At 44.6% G+C, this 14,414-nt stretch overlaps 1 pseudogene; it reads left to right on the forward strand.

The window, feature by feature from the left end:
* Positions 1 to 12,929: 12,929 nt before the first annotated feature.
* On the forward strand, positions 12,930 to 13,522 carry LOC129510720 (MICOS complex subunit MIC26-like; annotated as a pseudogene).
* The last annotated feature ends 892 nt before the right edge of the window (positions 13,523 to 14,414 follow it).

Consider the following 14,414-nt stretch of genomic DNA (forward strand, 5'->3'; position numbering starts at 1 on the left):
TGATCGTACTTCAATAAAAAAATGATACTACTTCTGACATCCTTGTAAAAGCCCACTCAGTACCCACTCTTCTCTGTGGACACCACTGTCTTCCACATGCCGCCCCGTCGGCACACCGACAACACCTGGTGGGTGAGAGATTCTGTGAAGGTCGGGGGTGGGCGGAGGATAAAAATTAAAAAAAAAAAAAAAAAGAGTGGGGAGTGAAGGATGTATTCTAGGTAAGGGGAGTCTGAGAGGGAGTGGGGTGAGTTTGGAAAGCAGAGCAGGAAAGACAGAGCCAGATTTTTTTCATGAACATCTGTGGCTTCAGCTAGCTAACTTTTCGTTCAATCAGATTGTACTGGAGTGAGCTCATCCGGGGAGGAGAGGGAGCTAAAGGAATAGGATGAGATGAGCCTGCAGGATGCTGGCTGTCAGAGTAAGGGCTTCTTTCAGCCTCAGGACACTCAGAGCTGGACGGTCATCAGCAAGCCTCTCACTGGGTGAGCAGCAGGCAGCGTCCGTTGGCTACTAAGGGCAGAAGAGTTGTAAGAAGACGCATCTGGCCTTGAAGTGGAGGGTGGACTAGAGCCATCGAGGATGCAGAGGAAGGTGGGGAGGCAGGAAGGAGGCCACTGGAGAAGGAGGGAGAAGAGGGAAGGGGAAGTGGGTCCACCCAGGCACCTGAGCAATGAGGACAAAAGCAAATAGGAATGGAGAAGGCAGGAGGAGACGCCCTGTGCTGAAAGAAGTTGGAAATTAGGCACATGTTTCAGCAGAGTCAGGGAGACCCAGAGAAGGTGCCGCAAAGTCAAGAAAACATGGGGTTCAGGGCAAATAAGCTGGGTTAGTTAGAGATCCAGGTCTGGGACTGAGACTGCAGTCACCCCCGCATGATGGTCAGAGCAGTGAGGAGGGGGCTGAGGAGGAATCGCTCCCCAGGAGGTGGAGGTAAGATAGAGGGAAGGAGCACACTCAGTGGAAATCATCTCCCCGCCACCCTTTAGGGAGCAGCCCCCATACCCTGTATCTCCAGCCAACGTGGCAACTCTGCAAAGTGCATGATTTTGCTCCATGTCATAGATAAGGCAGCTGAGGCGCAAGGAACTATGGTTCTCGCCCAAAGTGTCAGGTGGTAAAACTGGGTGAGACCTGAGTCGATGGGACTCTACTGCTGGATTTTTCCTTCTAAGGCCCCGTGTCTCCAGGCAAAAGGCTTGATCCCTCCCAGCTCTTATTAATGTGATGTTTGCACTCAGAACAAATGAGATGGGGGCTGTGTTTTGGTTATTGGATTACTTATAGTGTCACAAGAACTTGGTACATCTATGTTTTAGGCTAAAACCAAAACTATTTCCAGAGTCCCGTAAAGTTATGAAATCTAAGGAAGTATAAACAGCACAAAGCAGGCTTGAGTCCTAGGTCAGTTCTACAAAGGTTTAGTGATTCCTCTGGAACCCAGAGAACTGGGTCCAAAGTAAATCAGATGGTGGGGTGCACAGCCTCCATGCCCCCCTGCAGCCCTGAGCCTTGTTTCATTAGACAACAGGCCACAAAGCTGCTTCTGTGCATTTAACTTTTTTTGCACTTGCTTGATTTTTTTTTTCCAAATTAAAATCAGTATCATAGTGATGAAGAAAAGCAGACTTAGCAAAGCACAGGAAGCCCCTAGGATCTTCATTTCTCCTCCCACATCTGTCAAAATGCAAATAAATTTCCCTAGGGCCTCAATTCACTTTCCATATGCTAAAGATACCACCCGTCACTCAGCCTTCCACGTAGGAAGCGTTACAGACCTGTTAGAGGAAATTTGCTTATTAAACCCTTGACTAAGCACAGAAGGTGTGGCAGAGAAGGCGTTTCGTCAACCTTTCTGTACTGAGCTGTGGCCAAAAACCTGCATGGCTCAGCCCCTCTGTGGCCTACTGTGGCCGTGAGTCCTGTTGTCACCAATGGGAGATGACAGGAAGAAACATAGGTCACCTCCAGGCCAAGGCTTTGAAAAACAGATGAAATTTCTCCACTCTCTTCAATAGCTGGATGGAGAGACCTCTAAGGCCTCTGAAAATGGTGGAGAACTGTGAGATGGAAGGAGCCAGGGTCTCTGAATCACTAGGGAAAGGAGAAGGCCTGGCAAGCAGGAGGAACAGTGCAGGATTGTTCCCCAAGTCTCAAGCCACTGGCATGTTGGGGTTTATTGGTATCGTTGCTGGTATTACTCTATCTGCTATATCTGTGTATCTACAAATGTATTTATACATACGTGTGGTATGTGCGTGCTGTTTTAAGAAACTCAGAGATGTCACTGTAGGCTTTTATTAGGTTAACTGCATCACTGGAGGGTGCTTCATTACACAGATGATAGGCTGCAGGACAGCCCTCCCCCAGCGCAATTAAAATATTATTCGGCTTACAAAAAACTGACTTCCATGCAGCTTGAGAACACACTGTCCACATCATGAATAGGTGCACCGATCCACACAGGGGGCAGGGAAGCCACGGCTTACCCTGAAGCCCCTGGAATCCCCTCCCTTGTCCCCTGTCTTCAGGCTGATGAGTCTAGGGTGGGTTTCTTCACACCCCCTGGCTGAGCTTCCCACGGCACAATCTGATCTGAAAAAACATGGCTGGATCCCAGTGAAGCTTTTTCTTATGGGACCCTACCCTACATATGTCATTTCCATGAGCGGCCATAAAACCAGCAGAGCAGGGGTGTGAGCTGCAACAGGATCCCTTCCTGTTGGTGAACAGGGAAGTCAAGTTGCTCAGGCTTTTCCTTTTAGAACATGAGACTGAGGGCCCAGTGAGGAACATCTGGGCACAGGGTATCTGCCCGCAGTGGGCTGGGGACAAGTCAGGGTGAGCAGCCAGAGATGGAGGCTGCTGGAAGGGAAAGGTGGCGAGGGAAAGAGGGCCTGAGAGTGATCTTTGCAGCAAATTTACACGAGAGCCACAAAGAGCAAATTTTACAAAAAACTCACTGGATTCAAGCGGGGAACAGTGAGATAAATCCAAGAAGGAAAGAGATCCTAAAAACTTCCTGGCTTTTATATTCATTAGTCATGTATGTAAAAAGTCCAAATGCCATGATTGCATTTTAAACAAATTTTCAAAATCTAAACTGGGGAGGGAATTGTCTGTTTTGTATCACACAAGAAAAGGATCACAAATGATGTAGGCAACTACTGGAATTAAGGCAGGGTTGTAGATCAGTCGCAAATATTCTGCTACTAGACCATAAGTCCTGATGGCATCCTGTCCCGGAGACATCCCTCAGACAGCCCCACGTGCGGCCAGGTCCCGTGAGCTTCCAGGGGTTTTCTGGCTGCTGTAATCCCATTCCGTCTGTAATTCTGCTCTCCAGACAAGACCTTGGTGAGCAATGTGGTGAGAAGCACATCTCACCAAGAAACCCCAGACTACAGATATGTTGCGAAGCAGGCGTGAGCAAGCTGAACAAGTTTTAAAATATTCAGTCCCTAAGTATGTTTAATTATAAAATCACCAAAACAAGGATCTGAAACATAGAAATACTCTCAAGAGAGAAGAGACTGTCACCTGCATATGTCCTACAGAGCAGTGTTTCTCAGCCTCTCAAATACCCATGGCTATTCGGGTCCTCAGAGGATCCTGATGAAATGCACATCCTGATTGTTTAGGTCTGGGGTGCAGCTTGGGATTCTGCATTTCTTACAAGCTCCCTGGGGAAGCACTGCTGCCTGTCCAAGGACTGCACGTTGAGTAGCAAGGGTCTAGGGCTTTTGGAGAGCAATGGACTGTTGAGGCCCAGCTTTTGATCTGAAACTTGGGACATGGAGAGAAATTGGGGTGTCAGCAGAGCTCTGCTCACATCCTTGAGATCGCCAAGGGCTAAATGAACCACACACACACACACACACATGTTCATGCTCACATCCGAAGGAATCTATTCAAAACCTGCGCTACAGATTTTTATTCATACCCTACATCACATGGGTGATACATTCAATCTGGAAGTTCGAACATTAATTCTTGAAGTTTCTTTTTGAGTCTCGGTCACAGGATTAACCCTTAGAGGCAAACACCTGAAATACCCTCGGATATCCAGGCATGTGCACCGAGTCTCTCAATTACCACTAACCTCAGCAGGTGGGTATTGGTGTGGTTCATTGATACCAACATGCTACATGGCACTCAAGTGCTCCTAGTCCAAAATGAGTGTGATTATCTCATTCTTCATAAATCTGACAGCTGTTGACTGCCAGCAACGTGGAGGGAACCAGACACTATGGAGGAAAGGAGCTCCAAGGACATGGAGTCTGGGCCAGGTCCCAAGACGCATTTCTCTAATCACTCAATAGTTAACCATCACCTTGAATTACCTTGGAACTTACAGGGAGGAGCTGTCCTCATTGTTCTCTGTCCTCCAATTGTATCATATGATCTTCAAACCCAAAGGGCTTGCAACAAAAATGTAATTTATAAGTTAAGAATACTTAACAGCATCATTTCTTTGAATAGCTGCTTTGTTTAGGATTTAAATTACATTGTGATTTTTTAAAAAGATCTTATTTACTTATTCATGAGAGATGCACAGAGAAAGGCAGAGACATAGGCAGAGGGAGAAGCAGGCTTCTCTCTGGGAGCCTGATGTGGGACTCGATCCCAGGGCCCTGGGATCACAACCTGAGCTGAAGGCAGACACTCAACCACTGAGCCACCCAGGCACCTCACATTGTGATTTTTCTTATGAGATACCTGATTCGTACTCTGAATGAAACAATACAGAACGCGTGGCCACACAGGAGCCCTTGCCGGAAAGAGGCAGGGAAAGAGCGGACACAAACCTGTCTGAAAATTACCACTTTCTTCTGGAGCCTCCCTTTCTAGGATAAGGGAAATGGCTCATCCACCCCCTCTGGTGCTTCCTGATTCTTTTAACCTTCTTTATCACCCAGGTAAAGAGAATTAACTTCTGTACCCGACATTACAGTAATGTCATTATTTTATCCATTTTTTTTCTTCTGTGGTGCTTTTGGTATTCTCATTAAGAAATTTTTGCCTTTGCCAATATTGTGAAGATATTCCATATTTTCCTGTAAAAGTGGAATTGTTTTACCTTTCACATTTAAATCTGCCATCCATCTGGGACTGATTTTTAGTAACATTATTTTAAATATTAATCTTATGTTTAAATATAATGTGAATATTAATCTGGTATTATTTGTCATAAATGTTTTCTCTTTTGTTTTTCAATAAGACACCAGAAATTTGGAAAGTACTAATTTTCTGGGTGGAAAAAAATTGTAAATCCTAGAATTATAATACTCTTCTATTTTTTTTCATTCTATTTTTTTAATGTCAATATTGTCCTATTTTAAATTTAGGATAGCCAAAATATGAGAAAATAATTTTCCCATTTTATGAGGTGAAATGAAAATCATTTTGCCATAAGTATTGATTATATGCATAGGGAATGCTCACAGGAGATGAATGAATCATGGTGGCAACGTTAGACACTTAGACTGTTTTAAGGAAGGAGTTCATTCATTTGGCAATGTGTTATTGATATTTATATTATAAATATACATTCATAATAAATACATTTATATAAAACATGTATACTTGTTAGCTATGTTATATTCATTATACTTATTTGTACATATTTATTAGTATGTATTATATTAAGTGCATTTATGCTGATGTGCCTGTGAATGCATATGATTTGCTTGGGTGAGGCTGGGGACACTCCAAAAACTGCTAGACTTAACCACCAAATGAACACACTGGGGGATTGGTTGAATGACACCATTCTTGTGCAATATCAAGCTTTACTCTTTGCCGCTGAGCACAGTCATTATTTCAAAGCAGTGTCTTTCGGATTATGTGGCTCCATGTGCCCCAGAAAAGAAGTTCAGTCTTCATGTGGTATGAAAGACCCTGGCCTTTACGGTGTCGCTGCTACATTTACAGTGTGGCATCCTGAGTCAGAGCCAGAACATCAGAGACTGATTTAGGTAGATGTGGTAAAGCACCATTTCTCCCACTGGGAACTAACTTCAGATACTGGGCTTTTCAGATGGCCAAGCTGCTGAGCAGCAGGGGAAGCAGTTTATTTATTCTTCCTCTGAATATGAAGGTAAATGCAATTGTGAAGTAACCTGATAGTCTTTGGTTAAAAACAAACAAACAAAAAAGATTATATGCTGTTCTATTTATAGCACCACAAATCAGTTTTTGTTCCAAGCTGTAAATGTTATCATCGGTGGTCTTGGCAGATTCACATTAAAACAGAAAACACACTGCCTGAGCAAAGGGTCAGACCAAGCAAATCAGGGTTTCCATATTATTAAAACTGGGACAGGCTGAGGGGCAAGCACCCATGAACCAAACACTGCTTCTGGCTGCATCTGAATTCTGGCCTTCTTGAAACAGATCTGTCAGGCTCCTTTGAAAACTTTCAGTTTGTCCGTATTCCTGCCTAATCAAACGATTAACTTAATTATATATCCACATGGCCTGTGGACATCTGAGAGGAACCATACTTCCCCCGCACCCCCACCCCATATCACTTAAACCAAAGCTCCTGGGTTAGACTCATGACCCAAAAAGCTGTCCCATGCATTGGTCTTGAACATGATTTTTGAACAGGAAAACCTTTTTCAGAGACAAGATTACTCATGACTGTCTCTAGTACATAGGCATGCCAGCCTGGGATGTGCCAGCTTCAAGAGTGGTGGCCACGTGGGGGTCACAAATCAATATATGATTTGTATGTTGTATGGCTCTACCATCCGGGCCCATCTTGAAAATATCTACTCATACCCTGCTTTTGTTTACTTATAGTGGGTTCTAAGCCACTCTACCTCATAATAATTTACTTGTATGACTTGTTTCTTTTAACCTCAAGTTACAAACGACCAACAGAACTCTGACCTCAGCTCCAGGGAGATGCTCACCTTCTGGGCATCTGTCACCCACTGGCCATTCCAAGGTGTCAATCCTAAGTCAGAAGGGAGGAGAGTTGGTCCCTGGCCCCTCTTACGTGGTATTGCAGACACCCGATACCACCGTCTGTTGCTGGTTTTTAGCAGAGGTGTCCTACTCCACCACCAGCCAAACAAGCAGGGTCAACCCTAGCAGGACAGAGGAGCTCTGGGAGCAGCCTCTCTTATCTTTCTGGAAATTAAAGAGAGGATGGAGTGAGATGTGCCAAACCCATCTGCTCTTTACGGTGGTGTCTGTGGAAAGACCCCACTCTACCTATGGGTCTCTCAGAGTCTTCAGGACCCCAGTCCTTATCAAAGAAAATATCAGCACATCTACCCCTTCTGGGATGGGACCCTTCACAGCAGAACAGGCCCCAGTCAAAATTCTAGGAGCGTTAACATTTTAAAACTGCATCAGTGAATTCAGTGCCCTGGCCTTTTCCTATCCAGTTTGAGAAAGACGTGGTTAAATCTCAACATTACTCCACGACCTGCCTAGTTCAAAACTCCATCCTCTGCAAAGACTGTGGCACCAGTGATCGCTGCTGTGGCCAAACCCCTTCCAATTCTGATAGAAAATTTGGTTTGATTGGGGAGGGGGTGGCAATAACAGCCTGGAAATGAGAAGATGGAAGAGGCGGGTACTAGAGCGGTTTGCCCCTTCGTGGCCTCAGCAATAGGAAGGACATAAATGCAGGTCACCACCACACAGGACGCACGGGCAGAAGCCAATAAGGGACAGAGGGTCACACTTCACAGCCACGTTCCTTCTCACGACCAGGCTGCGTGGAGGCCAAGTGGCTGGCTGGCTCCCTTGCTCACCTCTCTGGCCCTTTGCGAAGTCACAATGTCCTGCCACATGGACAACGAAGGGACAAAACATCAGCAGACCCATTTTCAAACTTCAGTTGCCTGACATTAAATTGTGGTTATGCTGATTTTATTCCTCTTGGCAAAATCTTGTCCTTCCTGCAGTGTGGCCGAAATACAAGGTTGTATCAATTGCCATTGAAAACACAACCCATTAGATGTCAGACACAAAGGAAATAAAAATTGCTGACGCTCTGTTTTGCAAGGACAAATTAATTTGCCCCAGAAACACGGCATTTGCCACCGATCTCATTAAAAGTGCCGTGAGATTATCAGGAAAAATTAATACAAGCTGTTGGTTATCAGCTACATCATTTCAGCTCACAAAGGCAAGTCCTGGTTGTCAGTTTGCTGCTGGGGGCAAGGACAGGCGTTAACAAAGAAAGTCACATTCAATTAGAAACCATCACCGGGGTTGGCATTTGCGGTTATTCTGCACGGATCAGCTTGAAGAACAACCACACTACTTTTTGGTTTGAACTTGAAAGCAAGGGCATTTCTGGCAGCAAGGGGAATCAAGTCCTCTCTCTAACACGTTGATGAGAGAAAGAGCAGCAGTTTGCCTGGAAAGTTTGTAAACTGAGGCTCCATGGTACTGAGCATGCTCAGGAGATATAGGACTAAAGAATTATTTTTCGAGCACTTTGGATCCTCAATCATTCAAGATGGGCTGGTGGGACCCGCAAGCTACTAAGGGTCCTGTCAGAACCAGCCCCGGCCCACCTCCACTGGTAACTAGCTCATGGTCTCCCAGCCTGGCTTCCAGGCAGTGCTGCTCCTGCTCCTGCACTGATCTAAAGCTCGGGACGCTCACTGACAAGGGCCGCGCTGCAGGTCCTCACATGCTTCCTGAAACATCCATTTAACGAACCCTTACTGAGCTGTAGCTATGTGGCCGGCACCGCCTGAGGCCCGGGGAGTAAGCAGTGAGCAAGAACGCGGGAGAAAGAGAAATCATCTCAGTCATTTTGTTGCTAAACAAATTTCATTGGTTGTCAACTTTGACAGGTTGGTCATTTGGTCTGTGGGTCATCACTGAGTTAAGGGCATCCAACACTTTTCAGGAATGGCTCATTTTCCAGCTATTCTGCATGGGTATCTGTTGTCAGTGCTCGTTTGCTCCCCTGAGACCAACCCAGACTCAGACACATCCACTGACACTAGGATAAGGCCATCACCACAATGTCAGCACCAGCCTCAGGACCTTTGCTCATGCTACTTTCTCTGCCCAGATTTCTCTTTTTATTGGTAATCTGATTGTGTCATTTTCTTATTTCCTTCAGGTTTTACTTAAAAGTCACCCTGTACTGGGTGAGTCCTTCTTTTTAAAGTATTCCCCAGATTTGACTTCCTCACCCCTTCCCTGCTTTGTTTTTTTTATCCTTGGTCCTTTTCATTGTCTACACTCTGAATTTTATGTATCCTGTTTATTCCTGCCTCCCTCCCTAGATTCTGAACTCAATGACAGCCGGGACCTTGGTCTGTGCCTGGAAAAGTTGTTTGTACACATAGGCACTCAACGATATTTACTAAGCAAGCGCATGCATGATGGAACGAAAGCCTTCAGTATTTCCTGTGATTTTCAACCTGGTCTCCCCTCTATTAATGCACACAGGTGAAGCTTTGGTTCATTCAATTTCCTGTTCATTTTGATAAGATAAATGAAGCAAAAAGCAATAGGCCATTCAAAAAATTGCACCCACATGCCTTGGAGAATGTTGCTGAAACTGAACTTTGATGGCTTGGGGGGCAGCACTGTCATGAAAAGTTCTCCGGCCAGTTCATGAAAGAATAAATTTAGTTCCTATTAAATGCTCTGGTATATTAATGGCCATATATATAATTTATATATCATATGTTAAAGGCATATATTAAAGTCTAGGAGGGTCTGCATCTGATTTAGCTTTGGTTAGAACTGGCTTCTTGGCTTGTCTTTCCTACTGGACTTTCATGTTCTGGGGCAGGGGTTGGGGGAGCAGGAATGGAAGATACCATTGATCATATCATATCCCTCATAACATTTTGGAAACAACCTAGCTATAATAAGTGTATATTTTTTTTAAAAGTGTGGTTGAAATGAATTGACTATGGAATTTCTGTCGTTATCCTTTCTGGGCTGTGAACCCCAGTGTCCACAACCAGGACTGGTACCCTCAGTCCAGTGGCAGTCCTCACTTTGTTCTGAGAGGCCCCGGTCTGGAGGTAGGAGAGCCAGAAGCCAGTCACTTCACTGAACAAAGAATTGTAACAGTCTTCAGATCCTGCCTCTGGCCTGGGCCCAAGAGCCTGAGCCTCCCTACCAGGGAAGTGTGTGGTCAAGGACACAAGTACTAAAAACAACTCTATGTAACACAGAGGCCCGTTCAGGTGGCTTCCATGAATCAAAAGCTTCTGGAAGCTCTTGGGGGTCCCTTGTGGCTATGCACTGCTTGCAGAGGCAGAGTAAACCCTTCATCTCAAAGACATGCACTCCAGAGAGCAGGTGGTCCTCGACGGGAATGGAGGGTCTACACCCCATGGAATCGGAAGGGAGTCGAGTATGGAACAGTGCTTGTCCCTGAGGGTCTTTTGAAAGCAAGCTCTAAAACCAGACAGGATCATTTTGGATAGACAGCCAGGAGGGCATCCCTGCAGACTGGGACTCTGTGTTGGTGCGATTCCAAGGGGCAAGCTGGACAGTCTTTACAACAATCAGATAGAGGGAGAGACATATATTACCCCAGTTGAAAGAAACACATTAATAGCCAATATGTTGGAGTATATATTTTCTTGTTCATTCTAGAGAAAGCAAACAGGGGACTAGGCCAGGCCAGAGCTGACCATGGTGGGTGGTGTTTACAGTGCTGTGGGGCAGGAGCTCTAACACTCTCTGATGGTCACTCATAAAGCAGCTCTTAACATATGGGTGCCAATTTTCCCTTTCACTTGACATTCCCTGATAAGTTCTCTAAACCTCCTTCTGGCTTAAGGTCTGGGAAAGCCATAGTGGTGAATACGCATAATATGGAACTTCACTTCCCACCCAGCATTCCCTTGCGAGGCTGTGCCTGGAGGTGGATGAGGCTCCACCAGTGGAGGTTGTGGGCCCGAGCACGATGCCCTTCTGTGGTCACAACTCCATAGGTGTGCTGTGTTTTTCTCAGTATACCCATTTTAGGCTTGTGTGGTATTAAACTTTTCTGCCAGTAAGTAGAAAAGGCAATTTTTGTAAAAACTGAGAAACGACTTGCAGGCGAGGGCAGATATTTCAGAAATGACTCAGAATGGTGTTTTGCTAGAAGAATGCTAATGAAGTGCAGAGCATATATTCATGAGACTGATAACACGCCCTCGGAAAGAAAATGACTCTTGTTAGACATCTGAACTTGAGCAAAACATTCATGTCATTGATTATGATATAATGGATTGGCTCCTACGCTGGCAGCAAACTTCAGTTTCAAAGTAACTGCGGAAGGAAAGATTATTCTCTGGGAGATATGAGAGAGCATATCTTTTTGATCATCTGAAACGGTTCATTCACCTCTGAAACTGAACTGTAAACTCTGGTGAAGAAGGTTCTCAGAAACATCTGACCCAGTAAGCTAAGAGCCAACTCCCTGGTGCATCACCTTCCACACCCACGACCTCAAATTCAGGGACCCACATACAGACAGCTTTTACAGCATCCCTCGGGGACCCTTAGACAGTCGTGTGATATCCTCCTAGAGCCAGCTGCCCACGGAAAACCAAACTCCTAAGCTTGAACATGATGACAAGAAGCTTTCGACTTTCTGACTGTTAGAGATTAATCAAGGCAGAGCGTATTTGTGATTCATGTCACCTACACTGGGCATCTCTGTGGACAGCCAACTCCTACTTGGGAACCAGTCGGCTAACACTGTCTGGATGTCAGACGTATCTCCTGTTTTGGCAGCTCTTTCTCTCCCTTCCCAAGAGATAGTGCTGGCAGACACTTGCCCTTCAACTGCTGCTCTTTTTTTGACAGTGGCTGTTTTCACTTCTGTGGCTGTGAATAGAGATGGTTCATATGTGAAGAGGATCAGATGGACAAAATTCTAGAAAGAGGGCAGGTGCATTTATAAAGCCATGTCCAGAACTCTGGGTCTCCTTCCAGAATTCAGTGGCTCATTCTCAACATAGCACCTCCTACTTCTCGAGGAGCAGCTTCTGGAAGGATCAGAGTCAGACTGCAAAGCAGGCTTTGATGACAGAGTCATTTAAAACCAAAAAGTAATAAGTAGGGTGTGCATGCTGGAAATTTCTTTTTTAAACCTCATGAATTTTTCTCAAAATCATTCCTTAAAGTTATAATCATCATGGTTATGTTTAAGAAAAACAAGAGTTCTTATATTTTAGAGATGCATACTGACATACTTACAGATAAAATGGTAATATTTGGGATTTGCTTTTAAAAATCCAGAATGTGGATGGGGTTTTAGATGAAACAAAATGGACTCTAAGTTGATGACTGTTGAAGGCAGGTAATGGATATATGGGGGTTCATTATAATATTCCATTTTGTATAGGTTTGAGATTTTCTGTAACACAAAGTTAAAAATTCAATAAGAGATAGTGAATGTCTTTTTCAGGGATAATTATCTAGTTTGAGACTCAGTTTCTTTCAACTTTTAAAATTTGTTTCCCTAGGGGCTCCTACCTGGCTCAGTCAGTAGAGTATGCAACCCTTGATTTCAGAGTCATGAGTTGAAGCCCCATGTTGGGCATGGATCCTAATTTTTTAAATTAAATTTGTTTGCCTAAATCTACATCACATGGTTTTTGTCTTGCCTAAAAGAAACCGCAGTGTTATAGCTCTCTCCATTCCCTACTCTTCCTCTTCTGTCCTATTCTCTCCTCTCCTCTCCTTTTGGCTCTACTCCCTTCTCAAGGATTCTAGATGATGGGGCACATGGCACAAGGCCTCACATTCAGCAGACACACTCCTGAAATCCTGTGACTTCACCCTCACCACCCGAACTGCTGCTCACTGAGTACCAGTCTAATGGGCCCAAGGATACGGTGCCACATGAAATAGCCTGGCCTCCATCTACGAAAATGTCCTTTAAAGAAACAATCACAGACCCTGCCGGAGTCACCTCTGCCAGCAACATGTTCAAGGTAATTCGGAGGTCTGTGGGGCCGGCCAGCCTGAGTCTGCTCCCCTTTAAAGTCTATGTGTCACCTAAAAGGGACTCACCTCACAAAACTTCTGTGAAGGTTAATGAGCTTTCACTCTACTCGGTTCCTGAGGGTCAATCTAAATATGTGGAGGAGCCAAGGACCCAGCTTGAAGAAAGCATTTCACATCTCCGACATTATTGCGAGTCATATACAAGTTGTCAGGAAATGTACTCACAAACAAAGCCCAAGATGCAGAGCTTGGTTCAATGGGGGTTAGACAGCTATGAATATCTCCAAAATGCACCTCCTGGATTTTTTTCCAAGACTTGGTGTTATTGGTTTTGCTGGCATTGTTGGACTTCTTTTGGCTAGAGGGTCAAAAATATAGAAGCTGGTGTACCCACCTGGGTTCATGGGACTAGCTGCCTCTCTTTATTATCCACAACAAGCCATCGTATTTGTCCAGGTCAGTGGGGAGAAATTATATGACTGGGGTTTACGAGGATACATAGTCGTAGAAGATTTGGAAGGCGAACTTTCAAAAGCCAGAAAATGTGAAGAATTCACCTGGAAGTAAGTAGAATGCTCCATGCTCTGCCCATTTTAATCAGTTATAGGTAAACATTGGACACTCCATGCATTTTCTACAGAAAAATGGCAGAGAAGTCAGTACTGAATGTAGTAAATTGGCTTTCTTCTTCAGGAAAAACTATACCAGGATTCTTTGTTATCTTGGGTGATGCCGTACTACCAGTGGACTAATCGGAAATCCTTTCACCTAGAGATAATGTCCAGCATTAGAACTCCTGGTTCTCATGTCGCTATTTATGTACATAATTAAAATTCTGAATTTAAAAAAATAAAGTAACAATCACAAAGCTTGACTATTCACAATCTTCAAAGTATTTTCAAATTATTGAATGGGAAAAAACACATGGTGCTATGGAGAAACCCAGAAAGAGCCCACCTATCTTTGCCCCCTGCCCATTTGGACTGTCCCTCCTTCCTCAATGGCAGGACTGGCCCGGTCTGGACAGAACAGATGCCCTAAATGTGAGCAGAAGAGAACTGAACTCCCACCAGTTATGCAGACCTGCATGGGCTCTCTGTGAGAGACACCTTTGCATCCCCCACTGAATCCTTTCCATACACAAAAGGCAGTTCCCTAAAAACAAATGAACACAGCTGAAAGGAATCTATTAGCTAAATTAAGAAGTCTAAAAAATGAAACAGTCCTAAAAGATCAAATTTCTAGAAAGAAGCTGATGGCAACTCCCTGGGACCGGGATGGGTGTCACTTTTAATGTTTATTTGTTCCAATTATAATAGCCGGGTAGGTAGACAGGAAACTGCCAAAAGCCAGAAAGAATGTCTGCGGGGTCAGTGTAACAGAAGTCAAGGTGGCTGATAAAAGCAAGGAAGGAAGGCTAATGACCGGCTGATGTGAAAGTGAACTTGGCCAGGGGCCATGCA

Source organism: Nyctereutes procyonoides, unplaced genomic scaffold, assembly GCF_905146905.1.
Source record: "Nyctereutes procyonoides isolate TBG_1078 unplaced genomic scaffold, NYPRO_anot_genome, whole genome shotgun sequence".
NCBI lineage: Eukaryota > Metazoa > Chordata > Mammalia > Carnivora > Canidae > Nyctereutes > Nyctereutes procyonoides.